Source organism: Tupaia chinensis, unplaced genomic scaffold (assembly GCF_000334495.1).
Source record: "Tupaia chinensis unplaced genomic scaffold, TupChi_1.0 Scaffold000063_1, whole genome shotgun sequence".
NCBI lineage: Eukaryota > Metazoa > Chordata > Mammalia > Scandentia > Tupaiidae > Tupaia > Tupaia belangeri.
The window spans coordinates 3,721,554-3,734,329 of NW_006159521.1; the positions used below are offsets into that span (position 1 = coordinate 3,721,554).

General features: G+C 42.1%; 1 pseudogene; it reads left to right on the top strand.

The window, feature by feature from the left end:
- The first annotated feature begins 259 nt into the window (after nucleotides 1-259).
- On the top strand, nucleotides 260-1,412 carry LOC102492063 (phosphate carrier protein, mitochondrial pseudogene; annotated as a pseudogene).
- Nucleotides 1,413-12,776: the final 11,364 nt, after the last annotated feature.

Sequence of the window (12,776 nt, forward strand, 5' to 3'; positions counted from 1 at the left end):
GTCTGTCCCTATGGGGCATAATGGCTGTCTGCTGTTGCTAATATCTGAGTCGCCTCATCACACACTGTTGGCTCCTTGCTTTTCCAGCACCTCAGTCACATGTTCCCTGCATTAAAGCTCCTTGGTTTTCAGTGCTCAAAGTTGTTTCTCATTTCTGATTAAAACAGTGGGCACCAGTGAGCCCCAGCCTTGCCGAGGGAGTGGTTGGGTGTTAGCCATCTTAGAGAGAAGATATTCTTGTCCAGTGCACCTGGCGTGGGCGAACCCCTTCAACATGCAGCACTTGCAGCTGGTGCACGATGACCTCGCAGGTCCTCACAGCAACCCCACCGGACCTCCGGAGCAGCCCTGCCACTCCCGCAACCTGACAGCCTCCGCTGCAGAAGAGTACAGTTGTGAATATGGCTCCATGAAGTTTTATGCACTGTGCAGCTTTGGTGGGGTCTTAAGTTGTGGTCTGACACACACTACTGTAGTTCCCCTGGATTTAGTGAAATGTTGTATGCAGGTGGACCCCCAAAAGTACAAGGGCATATTTAATGGATTTTCAGTTACGCTTAAAGAAGATGGTGTGTGTGGTTTGGCTAAAGGATGGGCTCCAACCTTCATTGGCTACTCCATGCAGGGACTCTGCAAGTTTGGCTTTTATGAAGTCTTTAAAGTTTTATACAGCAACATGCTTGGAGAGGAGAATGCATGTCTCTGGCACATTTTACTGTATTTGGCTACCTCTGTCAGTGCTGAATTCTTTGCAGACATTACCCTCACTCCTATGGAAGTTGTTAAGGTTCAAATTCAAACCCAACCAGGTTATACCAACACTTTGAGAGATGTAGCTCCCAAAATGTGTAAGGAAGAAGGCTTAAATGCATTCTACAGAGGGGTTGCTCCTCTTTGGATGAGACAGATGCCATACACCATGATGAAGTTTGCCTGCTTTGAACGTACTGTCGAAGCATTGTACAGGTTTGTGGTTCCCAAGCCCGGAAGTGAATGTACAAAGGCAGAGCAGTTGGTTGTAACATTTGTGGCAGGTTACATAGCTGGAGTCTCCTGTGCAATTGTTTCTCACCCTGCTGATTCTGTGGCATCTGTGTTGAATAAAGAGAAAGGTAGCAGTGCTTCCCAGGTCCTCCAGAGACTTGGATTTAGAGGTGTATGGAAGGGACTCTTTGCTCGTATCATCATGATTGGTACTCTGGCTGCACTACAGTGGTTCATCTATGACCCATGAAGATGTACTTCAGACTCCCTCGCTCTCCTCCACCTGAGATGCCAGAGTCTCTGAAGAAGCTTGGGTGAACTCAGTAGATACATCAAAGCAAATGTGGACTGAATCTGCTTGTTGATCAGTGCTGAAGAAAAGTGCAAAAGGAACTTTTTTATATTTGACAATGTAGGAAATTGTCTATTCCTAATATAATTACTGTAGTACTCTTGCTAAGCAAGAGTTTCAAATTTACAGTTGAAATAAACCCATCTGTTCATGACCAAAAACAACAACAACAACAAAACAGTGGACACCAACCCAGAGCATTCTCTGAATCCCAGTTAGACTCAGCTGGAACGCCATCCTGTGTGTTTACCTGAAGACAAACACCCATGGCAGAGAAAGTGGTTCAACAATCTACTTCACTGGGCCAGTGAGGCCCCACATGTAGCTTGAAAAACACAATGGCCCATGTGTGTGTCCAAAATCCCAAGGGGAGAATGGAAAAGAGATAGCAGCATGGTCATCACCTCTGAGAGGTGCTCTCATTCTCTCTCTCTCTCTCTCTCTCTCTCTAGTGAGCACACATGCCCCATAGCTGAAACTAAAGCGAACAACAAAAACAACAAAAACAATATGTAAAGCAAAGTGAAAGCACGTGATACCCAAGAAGGACACTGAAGTAATAACAGTTTTAGGGTACATAATGGCAGCCCCCAGCTAGTTATCTAAGATAACCGGAAGCAGGAATAACATGCCAGGATAAATGACATACTGACAGTGCAGAGAATTAGGAAGCATGGCGTATTCTCGTTATTGAGCTGGGGCTTATTCGTAAGTCCATGTAGGATCCAGCATTGCCTTTGCTGTGGCATGGAATGAAGAGTGACAAAGTTTCATAGAAAACACTTCCTATCTTGAAATCCTACCACACATCAAGTTTTGTTTTGTTTTCTTGTCTCTAGTCTTTAAAAAAAACTTTGGGCATCATAGATGAAGGGTTTTCAAAAAATTTGTGGAACGTGCCTATTAGGAAAAAACTATGCATAGAATTCAAAATTCTTCTGCACTAAAATAAATGCATGCTTTAATTCCATTTTTCTATGATCTTTTTGAAGTCCCCTCATATATAATTCAATAGGTGATGAAAAATTAAGGATGAACCAGAAAACAGCAATCATTCAGGAGGTCCAGGAGCAGACATTGAGACATGAGCAGAGTAAGATAGAAAAACAGCAGGTGACCTGGGACCAGCAGATGACGTCATGGTTACATGGCTGGGTTCCCATGGAGTTGACTATGGTTTGAGTCCCAGGCCTGGTGGCTTGAAACTCACGCTGGGGATACCAGCAGACTGCGTAATAGTTACATCACTGGACTCCCATGTAGTCAACCGAGGTTTGAGTCCCGGGCCTGGTGGCTTAAAACTCATGCTGGGTGTGTGTGCGTGCATGCCTAAGATCCCAAGAGGAGAATGGAGGAGAAGGGATTACAGCATAGCCATCTCCCTGGGGGGCGATTTCTCACATTCTGTCTCTCTCTGTCTCTCCAGCAAGTGCAAGTACTCCACAGCAAAAAAATCTCTCTAAAAAAGAAAGAAAGAAAGAAAAACAGGTGATCCTAAAATAAATGTACAATTACAATAGATTTCTTATCATTGTTTTATAAAATTAGAGGTGATAGCAAAATTTTAAGTGTTAAACCTTATTTATACAATGGAGTGAGATGTTTGCACTTAGTGTCCATCCATATTTTAATCACATTTGGATCTAAATATGCTAAAGAATTTATAAATCTGGTAAAGGGACTCGAATTTTTGTTACAGTTTTGCATGGGACAGCTACAAGTGCAGACTAACACAGGTGTCTGCAGCCCCAAGCACACAACTCTTCATACATTTCTCAACAAAACAAAGTACAAATGTCATCTCATTTGCATAGTACTTGTATGATTGGAAAATCAGCATATATATTAAGGCAAAAGGTACTTCATGTTACATATGAAACAGAGTTAGAGTCCAGGCTCATATATTATAAAAAAGGTCTTCTCAAGACAGCAGTTGATGAGGTGGTTAAGGTGCTGAATCCCACATGCTGACTCTGCGGTTTGAGTCCTGGACGTAGAAGCCTGAAAAGCACAGTGGGCATGTGTGAGCATGCCCAAAATCCCAGGGAGAGAATGGAGGAAAAGGGATTGTGGCCATCTCCCCTGGGGGATGACTTCCCACTTTCCCTGTCTCTGTCTCTGTCTCTCTCCAGAGAGCATACACATCCCATGGCAAAAAAAAATCTAAAAGACGAAAAAGTTTTTCCTACCATGTGAATATCTGCTGGAACATGGAACAGTCATGCCAGATTTGGGGCTGGCAGGTGGCATGGTGGTTAATGGCACTGGACTCCCACATGGGTAACTGCAGTTTGAGTCCTGGACCTGGCGGTTTGCTTTCTCTCTCCCCTACCCTACTCTGTCCCTTTCTGGTCAAATTAAAATAAGTAAATGAATAAATAAATTTAAATAATTCTTAAAAATATGAAAAAGAAAAGTCATGCCAGATATAAGAAAAGTCCTTAGGGCTGGCAGGTGGCGTGGTGGGGAAAGGCACTGGACTCCCACATGGCTGACTGTGGTTCAAGTCCTGGACCTGTTGTGGCTTGCTTTCTTACTTTCCTGCTTTGTCTCTCTCTGGAAAATAATAATAATAATAAAGTTAAATAAATAATTCTTTAAAAATTAAAAAAAAAGTCATTGCCATATGGAACCATTCTGCCCATTACAGGTTGTCTAGAACCCTGGTCTACCCACCAAATGGGCACAGTGTTGTTGCAGTCATTGTGGGGATAACCCCCTCCCCAAATTACCAGTATGCTCCTGAGATATGATATCAGCCCATTGAAAACCATTGCTTCAAACCATGAATTGGTATAATCTGACTCTTCCCCAGCTGCTCCATACAGAGCTCCTCTCTCAGCCCCTGTCTCTTGCTGGGTGCAACCCCAGGGATGAGCCGATGGCTGTTGCCTGCTCCTTGCTGATGTGGCTTGGCTGCTGTGGTTCTGCACGGCATTAACAGCCCACATTCTCACCTGCCCCCTCTTTCTAGTGATGAGTGGCATGGAGTCCACTGAAAGTTTTAGAAGCAGAGCTTTGTTTCGTGTGCCCTACTGAGGTGGTACAACAAGTCAGCTCCTAAAGAAACCTTTACCACAAATATAACAAGTGTAACAACTTTATTCTGTAGGATTCTTCTTCCTGCCTTGCCTCTCTCCCAGTAATTTAAGGGCTCACATTTTAAGACTGAATACCTGCCCATCAACTCCTTAGCCAGGCAATATCAGTTGTTGCTCGTCCTCTGGTGATGGCGAAAACACCCTCATGTGAATTAGCACAAGGCATCCCCTCCAACATACTTGTGTAGGAAAATTCTGCTCATGTCGTAATAAACCCACAGATCTGTTCTGTCTCTATTGTAATATTCTTTTCCCACATGTCCTCCTTCAGTGCACATCTGCCCAAACATAGAGACAGCTTGACCTTGTAAGTCTGTGTGATATAATTCAGGTCACTGCTATATCCTGGTTATTGCTGACTGTAACCATTTTGAGTCTGAATTAACAAGCACCATTAATGACCAACTACACGTAAAGCTCAAAGGGATTAAGAAATGGCCCCTTGAGAAATGTATAATTTAAGTTTGTGAAAATAAACGTGTTGGGTACTGCCATGGCTGATACTTTTGAATCAGCAACTCAAAGTTAGATACTTTGCTTAACCTTATTGCAGACGGGTTTACAATAAGGATTCAACAGGTCTTCTAGCAGTGTTACAATCATTGTATGAGCTATAATGATTTGCAGAGAGATACGGACAACTGTATTCCATTGTTTCCCTCTACATCACACAATAGCTTTAGAATCCAAGCCTTGCTGGGATTTTGTAATCTCTTACCTTTAAGAGACTCAGTTTTATTTGGGTCAGTTGGAAGATACATCACCTTTTAAAATGTCTACGGCACGTTTTCTTCAAGTAATTTTCTTGTGAACTTCTTTTATCTTTCGGTTGATGATGTACAGAGGATGTGCCCTTCTCAGGGGAAAACTAAGAACTTGTAATAAGAAAAAATTGATGGTTTTAATTAGTCCTTTGACATAAATGCAATAATCATATTTCCTGTGGGAGCTCTTCCACACTGCTCTCATGATTAAAGTACACTAATAAAGTTGTCCCAGCACAGAAAGATGAACAGACCATACAAAAGCTCTTAGGGGACCAGCAGTTAGCACAGTGGCTATGTCGCTGGACTCCCACGTAGTTGACCGCAGTTCAAGTCCCGGACCCAGCAACTTAAACTCATGCCGGGCGCGTGTGCGTGCGTGCTCAAGATCCCAAGAGGAGAATGGAGGAGATGAGATTGTGGCGTGACCGTCCCCCCTGGGGGGTGATTTCTCGCTTTCTGTCTCTCTGTCTCTCTCTGTCTTTCTGGAGAGTGCAAGCGCCCTATAGCAAAAACTGCTCAAAAAAACAAAACAAAACAGAAGAAACACACAAAAAAAAGCTCTTAAGAAGACTGGAGTGAGATCCTTCACTACACTAGGTGAGATTCTTGGTCATAAGCATTTGAAATTATTCTAGCCATTTAAGCAAAAAGGAATTTTTTGACAAGGTATTGGTTTCTCATGGGGTCAATCACTAGGAAGGCTGGAAGACCAGGCTCAGAAAATAGGAGAAACAAAGGGAGTCTACGCAGTCGGAGCAAGCGCCAAGAGCACATGCGCAGTCAGGGAGGCATGAGGATGTGCTGACACAGCCGCCGTAGCCCCAGTCCTGCACTGCTGCCACTGCCACTGCGGCCTTGGAGAGCCGGTCTGCTGTCACCTGGCCCTGCCTCTCTGTCGGGATCCGAGGACATCTGATTGGCCATGCTACGTTATGCTTTCCTGCCCTCGTAGCAAGGATGACGGGGAAAATGGCTGGCCTTTTAAGCTTCTGTGATGAGTGTTACCAAACCTCCACCTTGAGGGGATTATGAGGCATAGGAAGAGAGTTTAGATGCTTGGTGTTTAAAGATGGGTAAATATTTATTGTTTTCATGCAGTCACTGAGGAGAGCAACTGGATACCTTTTAATCTTATTCGACTGATATTTTATTTTTAAATCTTCATCCCCTTTTTTCTAACACAAAAAGCAGCAGCAGCAACAACAAAACAAAATGAAATAACTCCAAGTAGCGCTTGTACTATGTTTCCCCAAGAACTTGAGTTTGGAAATATCTTTTTACTTAGCCTAAGAAACCAAGACAGGTGGCCAGCATGTGGGGTGGTGGTGAAGGCGCCGGTCTCCCTCATGGCCAAGCGTGATCTGAATCCGAGACCTGGAGGCTTGGAAATTACGCTGGGAACCTGTGCATGCGAGGAGAAAGGAGGAGAAGAGATTGAGGCTCGGTCATCCCCCTAGGGGTAATTTGTCACTTTCTTTCTCTTGTCTTTCTCTGGCAAAAGCACATGCCCTTTGGCGAAAACCTTAAAAAAAATAAAAGAAAGAAAGAAAGAGAGAGAGAAGAAAAAGAAAACCAAGATAATACTTGAGGCCCAGGATTTCTTATTGACATCTGTGTCGCTCCTAACTTTATTTCCCTGATTAAGAAGACAGTGTAGGAGGGACCAGCAGATGGCATAATTGTTAAGTCGTTGAACTCCCATGTAGTTGACAGTGATTCAAGTCCCGGACCCCGTGCCTTAAAACATGCTGGGTGTGCATGTGTGCGTGCCCAAAATCCTGAGAGGAGGACCGAGAAAAAGGGATTGTGGTGTGACTATGCCCCCAGGGGGTCATTTCTCACTTTCTGTCTCTCTGTCTCTCCAGCAAGTGCACAGGCCCTATAACAAAATCTCTCCAAAAATAAAAAAAATAAGCGAGAGAGAGAGAGAACACAGTAGGACTTCCTATTGCCCACTGACAATGAGTCCCAGATCCTCCCATTTCTTTTCATTGGGCATCCAATCCTAACAGGAAACCTTGCCCCCAAATGAATGGAACTAGCCCGTCTACCAGTGACTCCTCCCCATTAAACTAGTCTTCAGGTGCTGAAGAGCTGACTCCTTTCTGGCGTCTCCCTGTAGCTTTCCTCTGCAGCTCCCTAAAGAAAGGCCAGTGTGAAAGTGACCCTAAGCTAGTGTGGCCAACCTGTGAGCATTAGCCTAAGGGCTGAGGAGGGCCGGTGTGATCTGGATGTTTCAGTTGTATACATCACAACTATCACATGGGCTCTTGCATTTTAAAATAAGTATATTCATTATATTAGTCCTAAAACGAAATTGTACAGGGATAGATACCAACTTTGGCTAGGTTTTCTTTCACATCTGGCCATAGTATTATGATCTTGTACATATTTTCATTTGGCTTTGTTATTTCATGGCAGTGGAGGGATAAAACAACATTAATGTCGAAGCACTTTTATTCTGTGTTCCAGTGACCTACAGGCAACAAATCATCCAGTCTGTTGCACATTATCTTCAGTCTTCATAATTCTTAAATGGCTGAGCAGTTGTAAGATCAATGATATCATATTAATTAAGAAGTTGAGGACTAAAGTGATGCTCCAAATTTCTAGACTCCTGAAACACCCAGACAAGAAGCCATATTAACTCTGAGGTGTGTCCCGGTGTGTTCATGGACCAAGGCGACTAAAGTTATACTCTAAACCTCATCATCTAGACTCCCAAAACACTCAGACAAGGTAGGGTGACCTCTGCCCGCCCTCTGTCTATGTCTGTCTCACTCTCTCTTTAAATTATTTATTTATTTAAAAAAATTTTTAAACTACTTCTCACCTCAGGCCTTTTCTTTCTTTTGCTAATTTCAGAAAGCATTTTAAATCTGAGATGTGTTCTGGTATGTTTGGGCACTGTGGTTATTTTTTATCCTTTAAAAATAACTTTTTTTTTTGTTATTTTTCTTCTTTCTTCCTTTTTTTTTGCCTTTTTTTTTTTAACTTTTCTTCTGTACTCTGTTCTTTAGTCTACACACTACACACAGTGAGTGTCTAGACAGGCCTAGGTGCACACTAGCCAAGCCTCTGAGAACTTTTAGGATTATTGAAGTCCTCCATGCTTATTGAACATTCTGTTTTAAGGAAGAAACTACTTTTTATATATCTGAACTCATCATTTCTTTCTGTGGATACAACATTGCAAAACATAGTAGAGGAGAGATTTTTGTCACAGAATAACCGGGAACCACTGCAAAGGCACGAGAAATATGAAAAACCAAGGAAATATCTCTCCTGTAAGTGAAAAGAACAATCCTTCACCATCCACAGACAGTACAGTGGAACTCATGAAAATGTCTGGTAGAGAATTCAGAATATTCATAGTGACAAAACTAAATGAGATGCAAGAACTGAGAGACAACGAACTCCAGAAGATGCAGGAGAAAAGAGACAATGAGTTTCAGGAGGTGAGGAAGTTCTTGCACAATCTGAAAGAGGAAATACACACCATAAAAAAGAATCAAATGGAGCTGTTAGAGATGAAGGCTGCAATATAGAAAATCAAAACCTCCCTCAAAAGTATTAAAAGCAGATTAGTCCATACAGAAGATCGAATCTCAGATGTTGAAGGCAAAAACCTCTGACCTAGAAAAAATAACCTGAAAAAACTGAGAAAACAACCAAAAAAAATGAGAATACTACATGAGAAATACTAGATACCATTAAGCACCTAAACATCCAGATAATCAGTATCCCAGAAGATGAAGAAACTAATAAGGGCAGTGACAATCTATGCCATGAAATCCTGGAAGAAAACTTCCCAAATCTGGAGAGGCATTCAAATATCCAGACCCAAGAAATACAAAGGACCCCTTATAGAACCAACCCAAGAAGATCTTCTCCAAGGTACATCATAGCCAGATTGATCAAATCCACAGACAAAGACAAGATACTAAAACTGGCAAGAGAGAAATGTCAGATTACTTATAAAGGTTATTCCATCAGGCTAACATCAGACCTCTCATCAGAAACAATGCGAACAAGGAAAGAATGGAAAAATATATTCAAAGTGTTAAGTGAAAATGGTTTCAACCAAGAATACTATACCCAGCAAGACTATCCTTCATGTGGGAAGAAAAGATAAAAACATTCTCAGATAAACAAAGCCTGAAAGAATTTACCAACACTAGATTAGCTCATCAAGAAGTTCTGAAAGAAGTGCTTTACCAAGAAAACTAAAGACACACATACAGAAATGAGAGAACAAAGGAACCAAGGAAATGACCAACTTAATGCTAGGGATAAGAAATATCAATAATAATGTTGAATGTTAACTTCTAGGACTTAAATGGAAAGATCAGACCACAGTAACACTGCAAATTTAACAGAATGATTAATTACATAAGACTGAACTTGAGCAATAGATATTTATGACTTTCGAGTAAAACATTAGTGTTTTCTTCTTTACTTGTTTTCTCAATTTAAGGATTTTACTTTCTTTTGAGCTATTGATAGGTTTAGCAACTTGTTAAAGTGTATTTTCTTATTATTTGTTTCTTTAAATGGAAACATAAACTTTTCTCTCTTACTGAGCCCTCTGGAATGAGAACATATTTGAGAGTTTTCTTATTGTGTTGGAGAAGGGTTATTTGTGTAAGTTAAATATCTGTTGCCTTGAATCAGAAATTGGAAATACTCATTATTGGACAGGGCTTTGACTGGAATGTTATATCTGAAGATTAAACCAGAAAACTTTAGCGCTAAGGTAATCTTAAGTAAGCCAACGGAAGTTCTTAGAAAGATGACCTGGCACCACAAACAGTTCTCCCTGGCAGAGAGGATTAGAGACTCTCTATTGAAAGAATTAGTACCATAAAATAACTTGGGCTTTTCCAGTCCTGCATTGAAATCAGTAGAGAGCAGCCACAACCAGAGGTTTGTCTTGGGGAAGACTTTGAAGGAAGAAAAAGAGACGGATCTTTGCTGATGTTATATCACAGAATACTTGGTAGGCAGGGCTGAATTGAGAAGGTTCATGTATGAATTGTGTGCTGGGTGTTTACTTTTCAATGGTCTGAGTACTTGACATGTAAATATTTTCTCAAAAATATTTAAAACCATACTGTCTCTGTTACAGAGTCACAAACAAAACTATAACAAATATTTTGATAATTATCTTTAAATTTAGTTTCTTGAAATTTTGAAAGTTGTTTATTAACTGTCAAGAACTATGGAGTATTAGCAAACATTTTTTGATGTGTAAAGTACATGTGGGAAAATGTAAAAATAAATAAATGTCACAAAAAAAGAGAAGGGACCAGGAATTAGCATAATGGCTATGTCACTGGACTCCCATGTAGTCAACTGCGGTTCAAGTCCCGGACCAGGTGGCTTAAACTCACGCCAGGTGTGTGTGCATGTGTGCCCTTGATCCTGAGAGGAGAGTGGAAGAGAGGGGATTGCGGTGTGGCCATCCCCCTGGCGAGTGATTTCTCGCTTTCTGTCTCTCTGTCTCTGTCTTTCTGACAAGTGCAAGCACTCTATAGCAAAAATCTCTCAAAAAAATAAAAAAAGAAAAGAAATATCTTAGTGGCACGTGGTGGTTAAGGCTCTGGACTCCCATATGGCTGACTGCAGTTTGAGTTCCCAACTTGGCAGCTTGAAAATCACACGAGGCACGTGTCCATGCGTGTCCAAAATCCTGAGAGGAGGATGGAGGAGAAGGGATTATGGCATGGGCATGCCCCGCAGGGGGGTGTGATTTCTCATTTTCCATCTCTCTCTGTCTCTTCCCCATGAACTCACATGTTCTATGACAAAGTAATAATAATAATAATAATAATAATAATAATAATAATTAATGCGGATATGAATCACTGTTTTCTCTACATCATTCAGATTTTTCTCTACATGTGCCAACAGCCACCCCTCTTTCATTAGTTACTCCTCGGGTTACTGGAGTAGAGGGCAGCCATGTGGGTGACTGTGTGCTCAAAGAGCTCCTACATCACTTTCACCACTAAATTCAGAGCTTCTGTGAAAGAGCTTTGATCTTTGAGAGTCTTCTAGGCAGAGGCTTTAGAAGCTTTTGTCACAATGAGAGAAAACAAAGACTTGTCACAGTGTGTGACAGCGTTTTCATATCTTGCGTCATTTTTTGTCAAGGGGATGTGGAGACTTTTGTTAGAAGCATGTAAGTCTGTAGGGTTGTTCTAAGGCCAAATGGAAATTTATTTTTGAAACATTTTTTTCTAGCAAATAATTTCTCTTTTCTGATATGTATAAGACTCAATAATATTTTCAAGTCCCTTTTTTTTATAGATATATATATATATTTGCTATAGGGTGCGTGTGCTCGCCAGACAGAGAGAGACAGAGAGACAGAAAGCGAGAAATCACCCCCCAGGGGGATGGCCATGCCACAATCCCTTCTCCTCCATTCTCCTCTTGGGATCTTGGGCACACACGTACACGCGCCCGGAGTGAGTTTTAAGCCACCAGGTCCAGGACACGAACCGTGGTCGACTACGTGGGAGTCCAGCGACATAGCCATTACGCTAACTGCTGGTCCCTCAAGTCCCTTTTAATATAAAATACAATATGCATAAAGAAACGAGGAAGAGAACAAAAAAGGTATACTTCAACGATTAACCATGAAGCAAACTCACCTGTGTACCCACCTCTCAGGTTAAGAAGTGGGACATGTTTACAGGGACTCTCGTGTACAAGTATTTATAGCAATTCTATTCATAATCACCAAGAACTAGGAATAAATGTCCTTCAACGAGTGAATGAAAACAGCTTGCTATTCATACCATAGAACACTGCTCGGCAGTCAAACAGAACTAGCTAAACTGTTGATGCATGGAGCAACTTGGCAGACTCTCGTGGCATTAGCCTTGAACGTTTACTGTACGATTCCATTTATGTCATGTTCTTAGAAAGACAAGTAGAGTGATGGAGGAAAGATTGGGAATTGCCAGGAGTGAAGAAGTGGGGGAGCGTATGATTATAAAAAACTACCAGGAGTGTTTTCTGGAGGGGGAGGTGAAAGAATCCTCAAATCCTGGTTCTGGTAGTGATTACACAAACTTATACATGTGTTAAAATGTAAAGAACTAAAACCAAAAAAAAAAGTTAATTTTACTCTAAGGTAATTTTAAAAAGTAAAAGCAAAGGAAATGGGCTACAGTGAGTGCTATGGTTTGAACGCTTCCCCCAAATTCATATCTTGAAATTTGGTTGTGATGTATCAGAGAGTGGAAACTTAATCTAGCTGTGGTATTAGGAGGTGGGGACTTTGAGAGGTGATTAGGATGAGGTTAAGTCATCAGGTGGGCCCCCAGGTGTCAAAATTGGTGGTTTTGTAGAAAGAGGGGGAGAGCCCGGGCCCCCACCGGGCCTGTGCAGCCTCCCCCCTCCCCACCCCAAGCATTGCTGCCGGGCCTGCGCGTGGCCCCTGGGCCTGTGCGTGGCCGCCGGGCCTGCACCTGCGCATGGCCTCCGGGCCTGCACCTGTGCATGGCCGCCGGGCCTGAGCATGGCCGCCAGGTCTGCACCTGCGCGTGGCCGCCGGGCCTG